The 18,385-nt window shown below is 40.6% G+C and overlaps 1 protein-coding gene across 5 annotated transcripts in view; it reads left to right on the top strand.

The window, feature by feature from the left end:
* The first annotated feature begins 1,904 nt into the window (after positions 1 to 1,904).
* Positions 1,905 to 18,385, top strand: part of LOC125458238 (F-box/LRR-repeat protein 3-like) — a 63,090-nt gene continuing 46,609 nt past the window's right edge. Inside the window, exon 1 of one of the 5 annotated variants that reach the window (XM_048543325.2) lies at positions 1,905 to 1,994. The gene's annotated coding sequence lies outside the window, so the exon portion shown is untranslated. Of the gene's footprint in view, positions 2,019 to 18,385 lie in introns of all 5 variants that reach the window. The other 4 variants (XM_048543321.2, XM_048543322.2, XM_048543326.2 and 1 more) reach the window with 4 other exon arrangements.

Below are 18,385 nucleotides of genomic sequence, written 5' to 3' on the forward strand. Positions count from 1 at the left end.
GAGGTGGGACTTGTGCAAGTTGGACAGGCTAAATTTGAACAGAAAAAGACCACTGTCCTTGTGGGGAGATTTGCTAATGTTGTTGGAGTGAATTTAAACAAGACAGGCAGGAGTATGGGATCCTGACAAGTAGTTCAGAAAGGAGAGAAGCTCAGATGGAACAAGATTTTAAAATTTAAATAAGTAAACCTGGAAAGCAGAAGAAACATTTGCTAGATAAGAAAGGAGTGAGTATAGCAATGCTAAATGGAATATATTTTAATTCAAGAAGCCTGAGGAATCAGACAGAAGACCTGAGGTCATAGATAGGCAATGGGGTATGCTATCATAGCTGTGACTGAGAATTGGCTGAAAGATCAGCAGGACTGGCAGCTCTATATTCCTGATTAGAGGGTATTCAGATGAGAGAGTGGGAATAAAAGAAATGTGTGGCAATAATTATTAAGGAATCATTACAGCAGCAAGGAGAGATGCTATCTTAGAAGGTGCATCAAATGCGACCATGTGTCTATAAGTGAATAAAACAAAAGGGCAAATATACTGCTGGGTGTGTATGATAAGCCTCTAAACAGGGAGAAATACTGAATTAAACAAGTAATCAAATTCCAAACAAGTATAAGAATAATTAAGCAGTAATCATAGGTGATTTTAACTTGCAAATATTATTAGGATGGTTTTAGTGTGCACTGCAGGGAGAAACCAAATTTTAAATTGGATTCAAGAAAACCATCTTAGCCAGAACGTAGAAAGCCCAACAACGGCAGGGCCAGTTCTACACTTATTATTCAAAAATGAGCCTGGGCAGGTGGAAGGCATATCAGTAGGGCAGCATTTTGAAGATCATGACCATAACTCAGGAACAAAAACAGAAGTTGCTGGAAAAGCTCAACAGGTCTGACAGCACCTGTGAAGAAAAAATCGGAGTTAACGCTTCAGGTCTAGTGACCCTTCCTCAGACCCTTTGGGGTCACTGGACCTGAAACGTTAACTCTGATTTTTTCTTCATAGATGCTGCCAGACCTGCAGAGCTTTTCAGCACTACCAAATACATAAGAAACAGCAGATCATTGGCTTAATCTGTCTCTGGTGATGCTGATGCTCAACTCAAGCGAACTTTTCAGTTAATCATTGTCATCCCTTATTTCCCTCTCCCTCATTTGCTTGACCAATTGCTCTTAAATGTAAAATGTCACCTTCTTTAGAACTTTTCTCTTAGGCGTTAACAGATTTCGATTCACAGGGCAACACACTAACAAAAAAATTCTTAAGAGTCACTGGACTTGAAATGTTTTCTCTCCACAGATGCTGTCAGACTGGTTTGGTTTCTGCAGCAATTTTTGTTTTTGCTCTATTATCTACGTTATGGGATTAAAACCAACAATACTCTAACGATGGTAGGAACTGCCGATGCTGGAGAACTCTATAGGGTTTGAGTGAATACCTGAGTTCTTCATTTATCTCTAATGTTCGAATAAAAAAGAAAACTATGCCCAACGATATAAATGCAACATCTAATCGTGCCTATCAAATTCAAACTCTCCAATTACTATTGACAAGTACAACCTTCGGCAAGGGGCTCGGAGACACTCGACTATTCCAGGCGTTTGTTGTATTGTGGGATTGTAGTTTATTAACGCATTTTAACGTGGTATATAATAGGAAGCGGACTACAATTCCCACAATGTCGTGCTACGCGAAACCAAATCTTATCAAGGATGACACGGCCTGTGCAATTCGACATTTTCCATTGGTGTCTGTGTATGCCAATCATAATTGGACCGTCCCTTACGCCACAGTCTGAGCTTTGATTGGTTCAGTCGTTTCGACCTGTGGTGAGGTCACGGACATGTCACCCGCCATACCCCATGATGATTGGCTGACGGTTTCAGAATCGAATGGCGTATGGCTAATAACCATGTCAATCAGAGTGACGATCGGAGGGGCGGGGAGGAGGTTGTGTATGGATGGAGATGTAAATAACCATCGAAAGGTGGGTAAGTGTCGCAGTAAATAAAAAAGTAAGTCGAGGGACAGTCAATGTTGTTATTTGTCATGGTAATGAAATAGTATGCTTTCTTTTGTGATGGGAATGAGGGAGTCTTGTGATCATATTTGGAAGTGCGTGTGGAGTTGAGTCATGGAACCTGGGCCTTGCGTTCCCGCAGATTCCCCCATCACCAACTGGAGCCGTTAGAACTGAGTCATACTTCGGATTGAGAACTTGCAGGTTTCCGAAAGATGTGTTGCGCAGTATGAATTTGCACGAAGAAGCTTAGGCAGGCGTACGTTTGCAGCAGGGACCTTTAATGAATTGACCATTTAAGCGATTTTTTTTACAAAGTAGTTTGGCAGCCCGCTGTCAACACTACTGAGGGTTGCTATGGTTACGCAAGATGTCAATTATCAGATAGCTTTCCCCTCTACAAATCTAAGGGCCACTAATCTTTTATGCAACCGTCATGTAAATGTTTCTGGCGTTTTGCCTTCTGTAGTAACATGTCATTTATTTATACAGGCCATTGACGACGAAGATTTTTTGTGGTGAGGGTGGGAAGATAAATATTTTTCTGCCACTTGTCTTTCTGAGTTCTTCTTGAATTACGCAGCACCACGCTTTTTTCCTGATTGTCGATCACTTATTTAAATCTCCTGGGTACCGCTACGTTAGTCTCTGGCCTGCTTGGATTTTTTTTGCAATCGGTTAAAGGCCCTGTATAAGTACATGCTTTTCACTTTATAGCTACTTAATTGGAGGATGGATTTAAGCATCCTCTAATTGTGAAAATCAACATTTCCGCTTTTGATTACTTGCTCCCTTGGTTTTGACTTTATTCATTTAATCAGCTTAGATAAATCAGAATGTTGAGATTTAGAATGTTCAATGTCAGTTCTCCTTTCCACTTTTACACTTGAAGCATAACGTGTTCAAAACTTACCTAATTCATTTGGCACAGAGCTTGGAAATATTGTGAATTGGGAGAAGGGTAATGACAAATTTCATGAGTATGTAGACAGACTGGTTGAATGGTGTACATAGAACAGGTCAACTTCAATGCCTAGAAGTTGAAGTAACCACTTATGTAAGGGAGAGTGAAGATAAGCATTATGAAATGCAGGGAATAGTGAGCAGAGCAAAGGGACAGTGGGTTTATGTACGTGAATTGTTGAAAATGGTGCAGAAAATTGAAAAAGCAGTTAATAAAGGATTTTATAAATAAAAGTGTGGTGTACAAAAAACAAGGAAGTGATGATAGACTTTTTATAAAGTAATGGTTCTACTCAAATGAAGTATTGTCTGCAATTCTGGTTACCATATTTTTGGGAAGATATGAAAGCATTGGAGAAGGTGCAGAAAAGGTCTAGAATGGTGTAACAAAGAAAAGACCTCACCCGAGGATAGATTGGAGAAGCTGCAGGTATTTTCTGAAGAAAAAAGAAGGTTTGATAGAGATGAAGATCCTGAGGGGTCTAGATGAAGTAGATGTGGAGAGATACTGAGCTAAAAATGGGACAACTACCTGTTCAAGCAGGATTACTTTGCCAGACGGCATTAGCGGCAAGTGTTAGTCCTAAGTGATTCCACAACAATGTAACTGGTCTAACCCTTGCTTTGCTACCACATTCAATTTTGCAAGGTGATGGACAACAGGAGAAAAGAGGCTGTAAAATACCTCCATCCTCATTTATGAGGAGCCTTATGTACCAATGCAACAAATAAGACAGGCGTGTCTGCAACAGTGTTCAGCTAGAATTGCCAAGTGGATGATGTATTTCTGCTCCCCCACATGTGCCCATTATCAGAAATATCTGTCTTCTGTCAGACGCTCCATCTGATTTCAAGGGATGCAAAGATTGTGCTCCCTGACGACATTCCAGCTATTGTACTGAAGAACTGTGTTGTAGAACATGCTGTTCTCCAAACCAAGTTTCCACTAACACATCTATTAACTAATGTGGAAAATTGCTGAGGTACGTCCTGTAAATGAAAAGAGCTAGTTACCAGTTTACTTTAAATCAGTAAAGTGAAGAAAGTGGGCATCTACAGTGGTATCAAGTAGCTTTTGCTCAGCAGTAAACTGTTGACTGAAGCTCACTTTGGTTCTGCCATGCCAGACACTGATGACTCGCTCTTACCCTCATTACAACATTGGTTCAGACATGGATAAAAGAGGCTCGGTTCCAGGGGAGAAGAAATGGACTGACTGACTGGCTGACTGATTGATTGACCTTGATATCATAACTGCATTTGAGCAAGAGTGGGATCCAGGATCTGTAGCTAAACTAGAAAGAACTCCCTGCTGTTTGGAGTCTTACTGAGCACAAAGGAAGATTGTTGCGGTTGTTAGAGGTAAGTCATGCTAGAACTGAGATATTACCGCAGGGGGCCCTGAGGATGGTGTCCAAGGTCCAATAATCTTCACCTGCTTCATCAATGACCTTGCCTACATTACAAGCGTAGAAGTGAAGATATTCAATCACAAATAAATGTTCAGCATCATTCACAGATATTCAGGTACTGAATCAGTCCATGTCCAAATGTAGCAAGACTTGGATAAAATCTGTGTTTGGGCTGATAAGTAGCATGTAGCATTTCTGCCAGGCAATGACAATTTCCAACAAGAGACAGTCTGAGTATTGCCCCATAACATTCATTGACATTACCATTACTGAATTCCCACTATCAGCATGCTAGGTGTTTCCATTGACCGGAAATTGAACTAGACTGGCCCATTAAATTCCATGGCTACCAGAGTAGATCTGAGGCTAGGAATCCTGCAGCAAGTAATTCACCTCCTGACTCCCCAAAGTGTGGTCACCATCTACAAGGCACAAGTCAGGAGTGTGATGGAATACTCATCACTTAAGTGGATGATATCTCTAACAGCACTGGAAGCATAACACCATCCAGGAGAAACCCAGCCCACTTGATTGGTCTTGCATCCACAAACATTTCCTCCCTCCACCTTTGATACAAGGTCATCACTGCCTCATGTACCGTCAACCGATACATAGATAGATAGATAGGACGTTTCAGCACAATACAGGCCCTTCGGCCCTCGATGTTGTGCCGACCTGTCATACCAATCTGAAACCCATCTAACCTACACTATTCCATGTACGTCCTTCTGCTTGTCCAATGACGACTTAAATGTACTTAAAGTTGGCAAATCTACTACCGTTGCAGGCAAAGCGTTCCATACCCTACTACTCTGAGTTAAGAAACTACCTCTGACATCTGTCCTATACCTTTCACCCCTTAATTTAAAGCTATGCCCCCTCGTGCTCGCCGTCACCATCTTAGGAAAAAGGCTTTCCCTATCCACCCTATCTAACCCTCTGATTATTTTATATGTCTCAATTAAGTCATCTCTCAACCTTCTTCTCTCTAACGAAAACAGCCTCAAGTCCCTCAGCCTTTCCTCGTACGACCTTCCCTCCATACCAGGCACCATCCTAGTAAATCTCCTCTGCATCCTTTCCAAAGCTTCCGCATCCTTCTTTTAATGCGGTGACCAGAACTATACGCAATACTCCAAGTGCGGCCGCACCAGAGTTTTGTACAGCTTCACCATAACCTCTTGGTTCCGGAACTCAATCTCTCTATTAATAAAAGCTAAAACACTGTGGTGGATGCTGCCTGGTTTGCTGTGTTCTTCCAGCCTACTGTTTGTCGAAAAAGCTATGGCCACCTGTCCTACTGTATCTCTAAATGGTTTTGTGTTATTTTATCACAATTGCTCCTGTAAAACACTTATAAGTCCAAGCTGTAGCTGTGTAAGTTTTATATTCAATGTATATTGAAATCCACAAGTTCCTATAAAGGTATATAATCCCCATGTAATTATTTTGCACTAAATGTAAAACTTTTTGTCAATGTGGCTCCAAGCCTACTTATAATCTTAGATCTCAATTAATCAAGCTTAGAGCAGTCAATTGCTGTCTGAGTTTTAATATTTGAAATTGATGAGGACACTGCTGTTAAAATGATAAAGCAGCTTTATTACTCTGCTTATTTAGATACTTTCAAAATCCCATCACACTTTTATATAATAATACTGGACAACAATCCACTTTAATTGCTACTTTAGAAACCTAAAGGAAGAATGTTCTTCCTTGTCATTGATTACACATTAACCTTCCCTGAATCTATGTACAGTGAAACACCAGGTAATAGTTTTGCTCGCCTCCCATTTGCAGTTCAAATCATGGCATGGTGAAGAAATTAAACTAAATGAATGGAGATTTGCTCCAGTTGGATTTAACCAAAAACATTTCAAAACAAGCAAGCAAATAATGTGATTTAAAACGAAATTGACTGGTTTCCGTGACATCGCGAATGGGTACCATCTCAGTATTGACAGCCTTGTAGAATAACAATTTTCTCCTTCACGTCACAAATTACAACCACACCTCTGGCTTTTCTTTTTGAAGAAAGATGAACAGCCGCCTGTCTTTGTAAATATGAGTGAAATTAAACCTTTTACCTATTAGCAATTTACTTGGATCTTCTAGTAATATAAGAACAAGGCCCTGCAGATCTTTACTGGGTGTACCAAACAGCAGAACATTTGTATAAAACACATCAGATAAAAGGCAAGAAAATACAATAAATACATTAAGTGAAGGATCGTCATCAAAATGTTATTGTAAACAATAGGACACAATTGCATACACATTCACCAAATGCAAGTTGGTCAATGCAACGTAAAACAGAAAGAAAATGTAATCCACATGGAATGTAGCCACTAAGTGTGATGCTGATTGGTGCAGGTGACCAATTTCTTCACGGCTTTCTTATCATTGTAGTGGATGACCTTGTTATTGGAGTTAAGCCAATCTTTGATATTGTCCAGCTGCTTCTTTCACTGTCACCCTCTTGCACTTTTTTCATTAATTCTTCTGATGGTGATTTATGGATGCCAACCCTTTTGTTCAGACGATACATCAAAAGAACTCCATTTGTCTTTGATATTATTTAAGAAAACCTATATATACTAGAGTAAAAAAAAACTAAAGTGTAATATAGAGTGCACAGAGGACATGATGTGTAACAGGAATGAAAACATTTAAGGTTTGTGACATTTCGCTGACAGAACAATGAAATAAAAACAGAAAAAAAACAGCAAATCAGAAAGCATCTGTGGAAAGCGAAATGGTATTGTTTAAGGTCAACAACATTTCCCAGAATTGAATAACATTAGAGATATAACAGCTTCAAAATGGGTCCAAAACTGAAAAGATATTTTAAACTTTTTGTGGGGAGAGTGGAGAGCGGAGAGGGAGGAAAATAACAAAATCAAAGGTCTCCATCTGAAACGATGGAAGACAATAGAAAACAAATAACAAAAGGGATGAAAGCAACAAGAGAGAAAAAGATAGCCAATGTGACAAGTAGTAAAATGAAAGATGTGACAAGATGAAGTATTCATGGAAAAATGCAGAAGCACTACCAGCAGCCCCCATATAAAAACAAATTTAAAAATGCAAACTAAGTTCCAATATTGTCAAACTAAGTACTGAGTCTGAAAGGGTCTAAATTAGCTCATTGAAAAGGGAAGTGCTTTTCCCTCAAGTTTTGAGTTTCAATGGAGCAGTGTAAGAGGCCGAAAAAAGGCAGGTCAAAATGGGAGTGGGGTGGAAATACAGAAAGACAGGCCACTGGAAGCTCAGTGTCACATTTATGGACTGAATCGAGCCATTCCACAAAGTGGTCACTAAATCTGTGTTTAGTATCCTTGACATGAAGACAACTGCGTCTTGTGCACTGAATCGATATACTGAATTGAAAGAAGTACAAATAAATTGTTATTTCACTTGCAAGATGTAGAAATGGAGAAAGTAAAAGGGCAGGTGTAGCATCACCTGCTCTTGCAAGGAAAAGTGCTCTAGGAAGGGGAGAAGAGGAGAGTATTGTTTGAAGTAGTATTAACAATCAGGGAATGTGAACAAGGTTTACACAAGATCACAATTTTTATATTTGATTTGGCGCTTCAAAAGAAACATACAATAGCTTCCTTTTTCCGGAGCTTGAGCTTGATGGATTGCAAAGATATTTGGATTAACTCTTTTTAAAACCTCAATGAAAAGACATTTGAAGCTTTTTGACAACGCGATTCCAGGAACCTGCACAGTCCAAGATAACAAGGTGTGGATCTGGATGAACACAACAGGCCAAGCATCATCCTAGGAGCAGGAAAGCTGACGCCCCGGGCTGATGAAGGCCCGAAATGTCAGCTTTCCTGCTCCGAAGCTGCTGCCCGGCCTGCTGCGCTCATCCAGCTCAACACCCTGTTATCTCGAATTCTCCAGCATCTGCAGTTACTGTTATCTCCAGTCCAAGATAACATCTGCTTTAGGTTGCTTGAGCTCACTTCAAGGGAAAACACTTGTCTGTTTTTGTAACTGGGTTTTATGGGTGTTGTGTTTGAACAGTGTTTTGTAGACTTGAAGTTTGGATTTTGAGTTTGGTGAAGCCTGCTAAGAAACAGGCCGCTCAACCCATGCTTCCTGTTTTCTGAAGCACTCTCATTAAGAAACCAGTGGGAAACCTGACTATTGTCTTGAAAAGAAACTGAGAAGCCTCTCAATGCTGCATTTTCTGAAGAAGCTGCATCTGCCAAAGATGCAGAAGTATTTTCCCAAGCTTGGTGACATTTATCTACACATGCCAAAACGTCAGGTCACTAGCCTCTGGACTTTAAATATCTTATCGTTTTGAAAATAAAGATATACTGGCTAAAAGCGTTTATTCTTCCACAAGGGAATCCCTACAGAAAGAAATCCATTGTATTTTTCTTTACTTACCACACACGCTGTGTGCGTATTCAGAGGGATTATTGTTTATATATTCATAGTACAATTTATGTTCAACCATTTTGGTTTAATAATAAATTAATTATTTTCTGTTTATTAAAGGAACCCAATTCACGGACTTTTATCTCTTAAATCTAATATGGAGAAGGCATATATGCGGCCACACCGGGATATGGATATACAATTAAATTTTAGTTGAAACCACGGAATAGTGGGACTAGCGAAAGTGCATCCCTTCTACTTCAGTCATTTATATAAAAGTGGAGTTTTAGTGAGATGGAAATCACTGAGGGTCAAAGTGATGTCCAAAGATCTAAGTGTCTCGACTGTCATAAAACAGAGTACTTTTGTGAAGATTGTTGGCTGCTACAGGATAAATCTGTAGGACTTATCAGGGTACGTGACCAACGCAAATAGAGGTGCCCTGACTGGGACTAACAACACGTTGACCTGTAAACTTTGACACTTGCTCAAGAAAACCTTGGGAATTCACTCAATATTTATGATCATTGTTTCAGCACAAAATTATTCAAACCACACTGTACATTCATTAAGATGAACAATGCTGGTGATGGGAAATAAATCATGTTTTTAGACAATACCATCATGCTGTCTTAAGTTGAATCAGCATGCGCTTAACGTCATATATATACCTTAACGTCAACAGCACCAGTGGAAATGTTACAGCACCCAAGGCCCTACATTCATGTTTGTGCCAACCTCTGTTGAATTTAAGCTAGAATCCACTTTTGTAAGCTTGTGCGAAGTACAAGGTTTACTTCACAAACAAAAGATTTTCATGGTGGACTATTTAGATCCAAACTCAAATTCTATGAATAAAAATGCGACTATGCCTCCTATACAGTATGCTATTAAACCACCTGAGCAAGTCTTGCCATTTAAGCAGGGTCAAGACGCTGAAGTAACCCTCTCATTAGCACTGTGGGTGTATCTAAAATACAGGAACAGCAGGTTCAAGGCAGCACCTTCTCGTGGGTATTTGTGAATGAGCAATAAATACTGTGTCAGAAACACTCAAATCATTGGATTGATTTTTTTAGAAGATAATACAATTAAATATTCAGTTTTCTTAAATATGTTACAATAAGAAGTACATGAGGATTTGCTTTTAAATGCTGGGCCTTAAAGAAAATTATAAACAGATTATTTTAAAGAAGGCAATGATGGTTAAATTACAAATAACCAGAGCTTTGAACTTTAAAAGGCATATCAATTGTAATCATCCTAGGCATTCAGGACACATGAAAGCTCTGTTCCTGGCTACTCATTTTAAGATGATATAAAAAAACGATAGATTCATAGGCAGCCAAGATTTAAACCAAAAGCTGTGGGAGTTGGCCTCAGAAAGACTTTATGGGTAGAGAGATGAGAAGCATTTTAAGTCAAGAAAGATAATGGATTGTAGAGGTATCCTGAGTCATATCACCTAAATACACTGTTATCACAGCCCTAGGTTACACTATTGTGCAGTCAGGTTTTAGGCAGTATGGGCACACTTCTACACGTAGAGACACCCAGACGACTGATAGGAATCTCCTGCAATATGTTTGCAAGCAATATATGTAAGGCAGAAATTTAAACTTGCAACAATTACATGATAAAAACAGGAACGTCCTCCTGGCTTATATTTCCAATTTAACTGTAATGTTAGCAATGCGCCAAGTTAGATTATTCAATTTTATTAAACCTTTCTTTTAGATTGATTAACATACAAATTTACCAATACCAGGCATCAAAAAAGGCCAATTTGACTTTTTAACTAATAAACACAACATGCAAAAATGGCTGCCATGTCACATAATTGTCCCTGTTAATTCACTGCCAACCAAAAGCAGATAGACTGCTATCTTATCTAAGCATCAATCACTGAGGTTTAAAATTCAACTGACCCCCTGACAACACATTCAGTCATTGAGGATGTGATTGTTCAAAACTTCTGAGACCAGACTGCAAGAAATGCTCACAGGGATTTCCAAGATAAATTTATTTTGTGTCACCGTGATTCAACAAGAGTTAACATGGCAGCCATCTTAAGTTTGAACTACATGAAGCTATGGTCCTGCATTTTAAAACTCTGAGCTCCCCAGGAATTTGTGAGAAACAGCATCAGAGAACAGAATTCTCCACTGAAGAGAAAGGCCTTTTAAGAAATCAAACAACAGTCCTAGTGAAACAATCCAGGAAATGTGCAAGTGATATAACTACAAAACTAGTGAGGAACAGGAAACTTTCTCTTATTCCTGCAAAATCTGCTCTATGTATTGAATCCACTCAATTTCAGAGGTCATGACAGCTGCAGAATTCTGACTTTATAACCCATTCGCCTCATAAAGTGAAATTTTCAAGGAAGCAGCCATAAGATAAAGGAGCAGAATTAGGCTATTTGGCCCATTGTGTCTGTTCCACAATTTGGTCTTGGCTGATATATGTTTCTCAACCCCATTCTGCTGCCGTTACCCTGTGACCATGGATTCCCTTACCAACCAAGAACCTATCTATCTCTGTCTTAAACACATGCAATGACTTGACCTCCACAGTCTTCTGCTGCAATGGGTTCCACAGATTAACTGTCGTCTAGCTGAAGAAATTCCTCTTCATCTCAATTCTAAAGGATCGGCCATTCACTCTAAGGCTGTGTCCTCAGGCCCATGTGTATCCAGCTAGTGGAAACGTCTTTTCCGTATCGATTCTGGGCAGATCACCTTCATCCTTCTAAACTCCATCGAGTACAGACCGAGAGTCCTCAAGCAATCCTCATATGACAGGCCCTTCATCCACAGGATTATTCTTGTAAACCACCTCCGGTTTACACCACCTGACCCCCAATGCCAGCACATCCTTTCTTACAAACTTGCAATTTTAATGGATTGAACTGAATTTCATCTTCATGCCTTTTATCTGTATCTACTTTCACGTTTTTAATTCTACTTTATCTCAGCTGAATCACTTAGTAACTTTCAGCAGTGACCATACATTAAATAAAGCTTTGATCTTGTTTAAAATTAAGCTTTCCTGGAAGTGAAATTTAAATTGAAAGAGGTTGGCAGGGGCAGGTGGGGGTTACTCAACAAGCTATACTGGTTCACTGTTCACTGACCACATTATTGTCATGCCTGGTGGTTAAAACGCATGTGGCAGATATACAATGCAATCTGAGTGCTTAAAAGGTGAATAAAACTAATAGGACTCTGTGCAATTGCTTTGAAAATTTATAAAAGAAAAGGATATGAAAATGAAGCTCATGTTGTTTCTGAAAAGTGGCTGTTGACTTGAATCTTCTTTAGCTATTGTTGAACACTAACATTTTCTCCCTGTAGTCCTTTTAAATAAAAATGAATTCAGCTAGTGTAAATTTTAAAATGGCGTTAATGCTATGCTGTGAATGCTACTCCCCCACATTTGCTGCTGTCTTTTGTGCAAATTTTGGTATCTGATTTCAGGTTTTAAATCCACTAACACGAGATAGTTAAAAACAAAAGAAAAGAAAATAATTTGTTTCAGTGATAGTAGGAACTGCAGATGCTAGAGAACCCGAGATAACAAGGTGTAGAGCTAGACGAAATGGTTCTGAAGAAGGGTGTAGGCCCGAAACGTCAGCCCCCCCCGCTCCCCCGACGCCGCCCGGTCCGCTGTGCTCATCCAGCTCCACATCCCGTTATCTCAGCAAAGAAAACAACATCAATTGTTTCTATGTGCATATTTTTGGCTCTACTTGCCTTTTCAAATCAGAGTTTCTCCTCAACCATTTGGTTCCCCCATTTATTTGGCATCATCCCTTCTGATTATTGATTTGAAGCAATCTAGCACCTTGTGGAAAGAAGGAGTAATATGTTTAAATGGTGATTGCAGCACATACCCTGGACAAAACTTGAGCCAAGACTCAAAGGGCTCAGAGTGTTAGCTTGTTGATTTCCCTGAATTGGCCAAGTAGTACGAGAGGACAGGCTTGCTGTTAATTTAAGAACTTGGTTGGACTCTTGTCTCTTAGCTATAGCAACAGGCCAATGGTAAGCTTTCCAGTTTGAAATCTAGAAGTCGCACAACACCAGATTATTGCCCGACAGGTTTATTTGGCCTTGCAAGCTTTCAGAGGGCAGCCCCTTTATTAAGTGCAGTGACAGAGAAGAGCATACAGACACAAAGTTCACAGGCAGAGAGATCAAGAGCTGAGAGATCGGATGGTGTGAGTTGAGTGTCAGATAATAAGTCTCTGCAGAAGTGTTAGATGGCAACTAAAGTGTCAACAGCTGAATAACCCCAAAGTGATGATGTATAATCCGATTAAATCAGGCGGAAAAATAAATTACAAAAAATTAAAAATAAGGTGGTGCTGAAGATGAACTAAGTGGCTGGAATAACATGATAGGTATGCCGAGGGTCTAACCAAAGTAATAAGTATTTCAGAACTGTACAACCAATTAAGGTAGAGAGATCATAACAATTTATCAAGGAGATAGTGTCAAAACAGGACACTAAGGAAGTTTTTACAGATACAGGACAGTGAGGTGGGGTCACACATAGCACAACATGAACCCAAGATCATGGTTGAGGCCGTCTTCATGGGTACAGAACTTGGCTATCAGTCTCTGGTGATTCTGAGTTGTTTGGTATCTCAAGGTCCGCCTTGGAGGACGCTTACCCATTTTCGGAGGCGGAATGCCATTGACCGCTGAAGTGCTCCCCAACTGGGAGGGAACATTCCTGCCTGGCAATTGTTGCTTGGTCTCCATTCATCCAATGTCATCGCATCTGCATGGTCTTGGCAATATACCGTGCCTTGGGGCATTACTGTCTTCAGGGTAGGAGATAGACAACATTGGCTGTGTCACATAAGTGACTGCCATGTGCGTGGTGGGTGGTGTTCCTATGTGTGATGATGGTATCCATGTGGATGATCTGACATGTCTTGCAGAGGTTGCCAAGACATGGTTGTATGGTGTTGGGGTCAATGTTGTCCGAAGGCTGGGTAGTTTGCTGCGAACAATGGTCTGTTTGAGGTTTAGTGGTTATTTGAAGGTGAGAAGTGGAGGCATAGGGAAAGATCTTGGCGAGATGTTCATTGTCATCGATGATGTTAAGGCTGCAAAGAACGCGGCATAGTTTCTCCACTCTGGGAAACTACTGGATGACAAAGGGTACTCTACTGGTCATACTCTGTGTCTGTCTTCTGAGGAGGTTGTTGAGTTTTCGATGTGGCAGATCAGAAGTGGTGATCGATGAGTTGAGCATTGTATTCTTTTCTTATGAGGGCATCCTTCAAAAACTTTAGATGTCCATCGTGTTCCTCCTCATATGAGCAGATTCTGTGTATGTGGAGGGCTCTTCTGTAGGAGATGACTTCTTTAATACATTTAGGGTGGAAGATAGAGAAGTGCAGCATCATGACGTTATCCGTGGGTTTGTGGTAGAGTGAGGTACTGAGGTGTCTGTCAGTGATGGAGATGGGTGTGTCCAAGAAAGCGACTGATTTTAAAGAATGATACATGGTAAGTTTGATGGTGGGATGAAACTTGTTGATAATGCTTTGTAGCTGTTCCAGTGATTCCTCATCATGAGTCCAAACAAAGAAAATGTCATCAATATACCTGGTGTATAGCGTTGGTCAGATGTCTTGCCCAGCAAAGAACTCTTGCTTGAACTTACACATGAAAATTTTGGCATATTGGGGTGCAAATTTTGTCACCATGGCTGTTCCATGTGTCCAGATGAAGAACTGATTGTCGAAGGTGAAGATGTTGTGGTTGAGGATGAAGTGGATGAGTTGTAGGATGACACCTGGGAATTGGCAGTTGTTGGTATGGAGTACTGAGGCTGTAGCAGCAATGCCGTCGTCCTGAGGGATGCTGGTTTGGAGTGTGGATTGTCCATCATGGCGAGGAATGTTCATGAATCAACACCCATGGGCCATATTATTCTTGTCATTTAGCCTGTCTCCACCTTATTTTTTATTTTTCTTAAGAGTTTTGAAGCTTGCTACAGCATTGCTCACCATCTTGCACTCAAGGGTAACCTGGAGGTCAAGTGGAAAATGTTCCTGGCAGGTTGGAGCCAGAGAATTGGTACTGCAGCCAACAGGGCTGGATGTTTCGAGGTTACCTGACTCCATTCCCAATCCAATTATAGAGTCATAAAATCATACAACAATACAGCATGGAAATGGACCCCTTGGTTCTAATCTGTCCATGCCAACCAGATATCCTAAATTAATCTAGACCCATTTGCCAGCATTTAGCCCATATCCCTCTAAATGCTTTCTGTTCATATAACCATTCAGCTGCCTTTTAAATATTATAATTTTACCAGCCTTCGTCACTTCCTCTGGCAGCTCATTCCATACACATACCATCCTCTGCATGAAAAAGTTGCCCCTTAAGTCCCTGTTAAATTTTTCCCATCTCACTTTAAACCTATGCCCTCTAGGTTTGGACTCCACTATCCTAGGGAAAAGCCCTTGGCTATTCACCCTATCCGTACCCGTCATGATTTTATAAACTTCTATGAAGTCACCCCACAGCCTCCAATGCTGCAGGGTAAAAAGGCCCAGCCTATACAGACTCTTCGATAGCATAAACCCTGCAACTTTGGCAACATCCTTCTAAATCTTTTCTGAACGCTTTACAGTTTCACAACATCCTTCCTATAACAAGGACACCAGAACTGAATGCAGTATTCCAAAAGTGACTTAACCAACGTCCTATATAGCCACAACATGACCTCCCAACTCCTATATTCAGTGCACTGACCAATAAAGACAAAGATACCAAATGTCTTCTTCACTATCTTGTCGACATGTGACTCTACTTCCGATGATACAATGCAGAAATTCACCATAACTCTTTAGACAGCATCTACTAAACGCATGGCATTGCCACCTAGTAGGACAAGCAGAGCATTTTTGTATGAACTTCACTACCTTCAAGTTCCTCCTAGCCACTCGGCATCCTGACTTGGAAATATATTGTTGCTGCATTTGTGTTGCTGGCTCAAGGTCTTGATTCTGTCCCCAGCAATGCTATTGGTGTGTCTTCACAAAACAGACTGCAGCAATTCAAAAAGGCAGATGACTTTGAAAATCTTCTCTGGTGCAACTAGGATTGGTAAACTGCTGGCACACTCTGAAGTCTACGAAACATTTTTTTTAAGTGAGTAGGATCTTGAGTGCACTGGCTGGGAGTACAATGGCTTCCAGAAGGATGATATTTAATAATCTGAAGAGAATAGTTTACATGGAAATGGTAATGGACTTGGAAAAGCATGAGTTGCTCTTGCAGAAAGCTGGCATGGATGTGATGGGCCAGATGCCCTTCTCATACAGCATGGAAACAATCCCTTCGGTCCAACTCATCTATGCTGACCACGTATTCTAAATTATTCTAGCCCCATTTGGCAGCATTTGGCCCATATACCTCTTAAGCTCTTCCAATTCATATACCTTTTCCATTCAGATGCCTTTTAATTGTTGTAATCGTACCAGCCTCTGGCAGCTTATTACATACACATACCACCCTCTGTGTGGAAAAAGTTGTCCCTTGGGTCCCACTTAAATCTTTCCCCTCTCATTTTAAACCTATACCTGCTAAGTTCGGACTCCTCTACCCTGAGAGAAATACTTTAGCTTTTTATCCTGTCCTTGCCTCTTGTGCCTTTATAAACCTCTGAAGTCACCACTCAGCCTCTGAAGCTCTATTCAGCCTCTCCTTATAGCTCAAACACTCCAACCATAGCAATATCTTCTAAATCTTTTTGCACCCTTTTCAAGTTTAACGTCTTTCCAATAGCAGGGCGACCAGAATTGAATGCAATGTTCCAAAGGTATTTGAAGCAACGTTCTGTACAGTTGCAATATGGTATCTCTACTCCTGCATTCAATGGACTGATCAATAAAAGCAAGTGTACCAAACGTCATCTTCACTGCCGTGTCTACCTGCGACTCCATTTGCAAGGAACTATGAACCTGCACCAAAGGTCTCTCTATTTGGCAACACTCCTCAGGACCTTACCATTAAGTGTATAATTCCTGCCCTGATTTGCTTTGCCAAAATGCAACACCTCACATTTTTCTGAATTAATTCCACCTACCACTCCTCAGCCCATCAGACCATCTGATCATCCTTGCCTTTCCAAGTACATGTAAACCCACCACTGACATCAGGCTAATTAATCTATAGTTCCCTGGCTTTTCCTTGCACCTTTTTAAAAGTAATATCACCACATTAGCCAACCTCCAGTCTTCTGGCACCTCATCTGTGGCTATTGATGGTACAGATATCTCACAAGCTATCCTGCAATCGCTCCTCCATGTTCCCACAAAGTTCTGGGATACCCCTGATTAAGTCTCAGGAATTTATCCACCTTCATCCCATTGTTTTCTGAGGTAACCTTCCTCACTGTCCACAACACAACCAATTTTGTCACCTGCAAACTTATTAATCATACCTCCTATGTTCACATCCAAATCATTTGTGTAAATGACAAAAAGAAGTGGACCCAGCGCAGATCCTTGGGCACTCTGCTGATCACAGACCTCCAGTCCAAAAAACAACCTTTCACTGCTAGCCTGTATCTCCTACCTTCAAGCTAATTTTATATCCACATTGACTAACTTTCCTGGGGTCCCTGGATGTGATCTAACCTTGCTAACCAGTCTACTATGTGAAACCTTGTCAAACACCTTACTGAACCCTACGTAGACAATGTCTGCTGCTCTGCCTTCATCACTCTTCTTTGTCACTTCTTCAGAAAAACTGAATCGAGCCAGTGAAACACTATTTCTCCCATACAAAGGCATGTTGTCTATCCCTCGTCAGTCCTTGCCTTTCCAAGTACATGTAAACCCACCACTGACATCAGGCTAATTAATCTATAGTTCCCTGGCTTTTCCTTGCACCTTTTTTAAAGTAATAGCACCACATTAGCCAACCTCCAGTCTTCTGGCACCTCATCTGTGGCTATTGATGGTACAGATACCTCACAAGCTATCCTGCAATCGCTTCTCCACATTCCCACAAAGTTCTGGGATACACCTGATTAAGTCTCAGGAATTTATCCACCTTTGTGCATTTCAAAATATCCAGCACCTCCTCTGTTTTATGGACACTTTTCATGTTATCACAATTTATTTCCCCAAGTTCACTATCTTCCATATCCTTTTCCACAGTAAATACTGACAGAAAATACTCTTTAGTATCTCACCACACACACAATCTCCTACACACATAGATGGCCTTGTTGATCTTTAAGGAGCCCTGGTCTCTGTTGTTAGCCTTGCCCTTAATATATTGTCGAATCTCTTTGGATTCTCCTTAACCCTATTTGTCAAAGCTGTCCTATGTCTGCTTTTTGCCATTCTGATGTCCCCCTTGAGCATACTGCTGTTGCTCTAAAGCTCCTGTAGGGAATCAGTTGATCACGGCTGTTTATACCTGACATATACCTCCTTAACCAGTGCCTCAATTTAAAAGAACAAGAACAAAGAACAATTCAGCACAGGAATGAGCCATTTGTCCCCCACTCTCTCCCAAGTCTGCTGTGCCACACTTTGCCCTTCTAT

The sequence above is a fragment of the Stegostoma tigrinum genome, chromosome 13 (assembly GCF_030684315.1).
Source record: "Stegostoma tigrinum isolate sSteTig4 chromosome 13, sSteTig4.hap1, whole genome shotgun sequence".
Taxonomy (NCBI): Eukaryota; Metazoa; Chordata; class Chondrichthyes; order Orectolobiformes; family Stegostomatidae; genus Stegostoma; species Stegostoma tigrinum.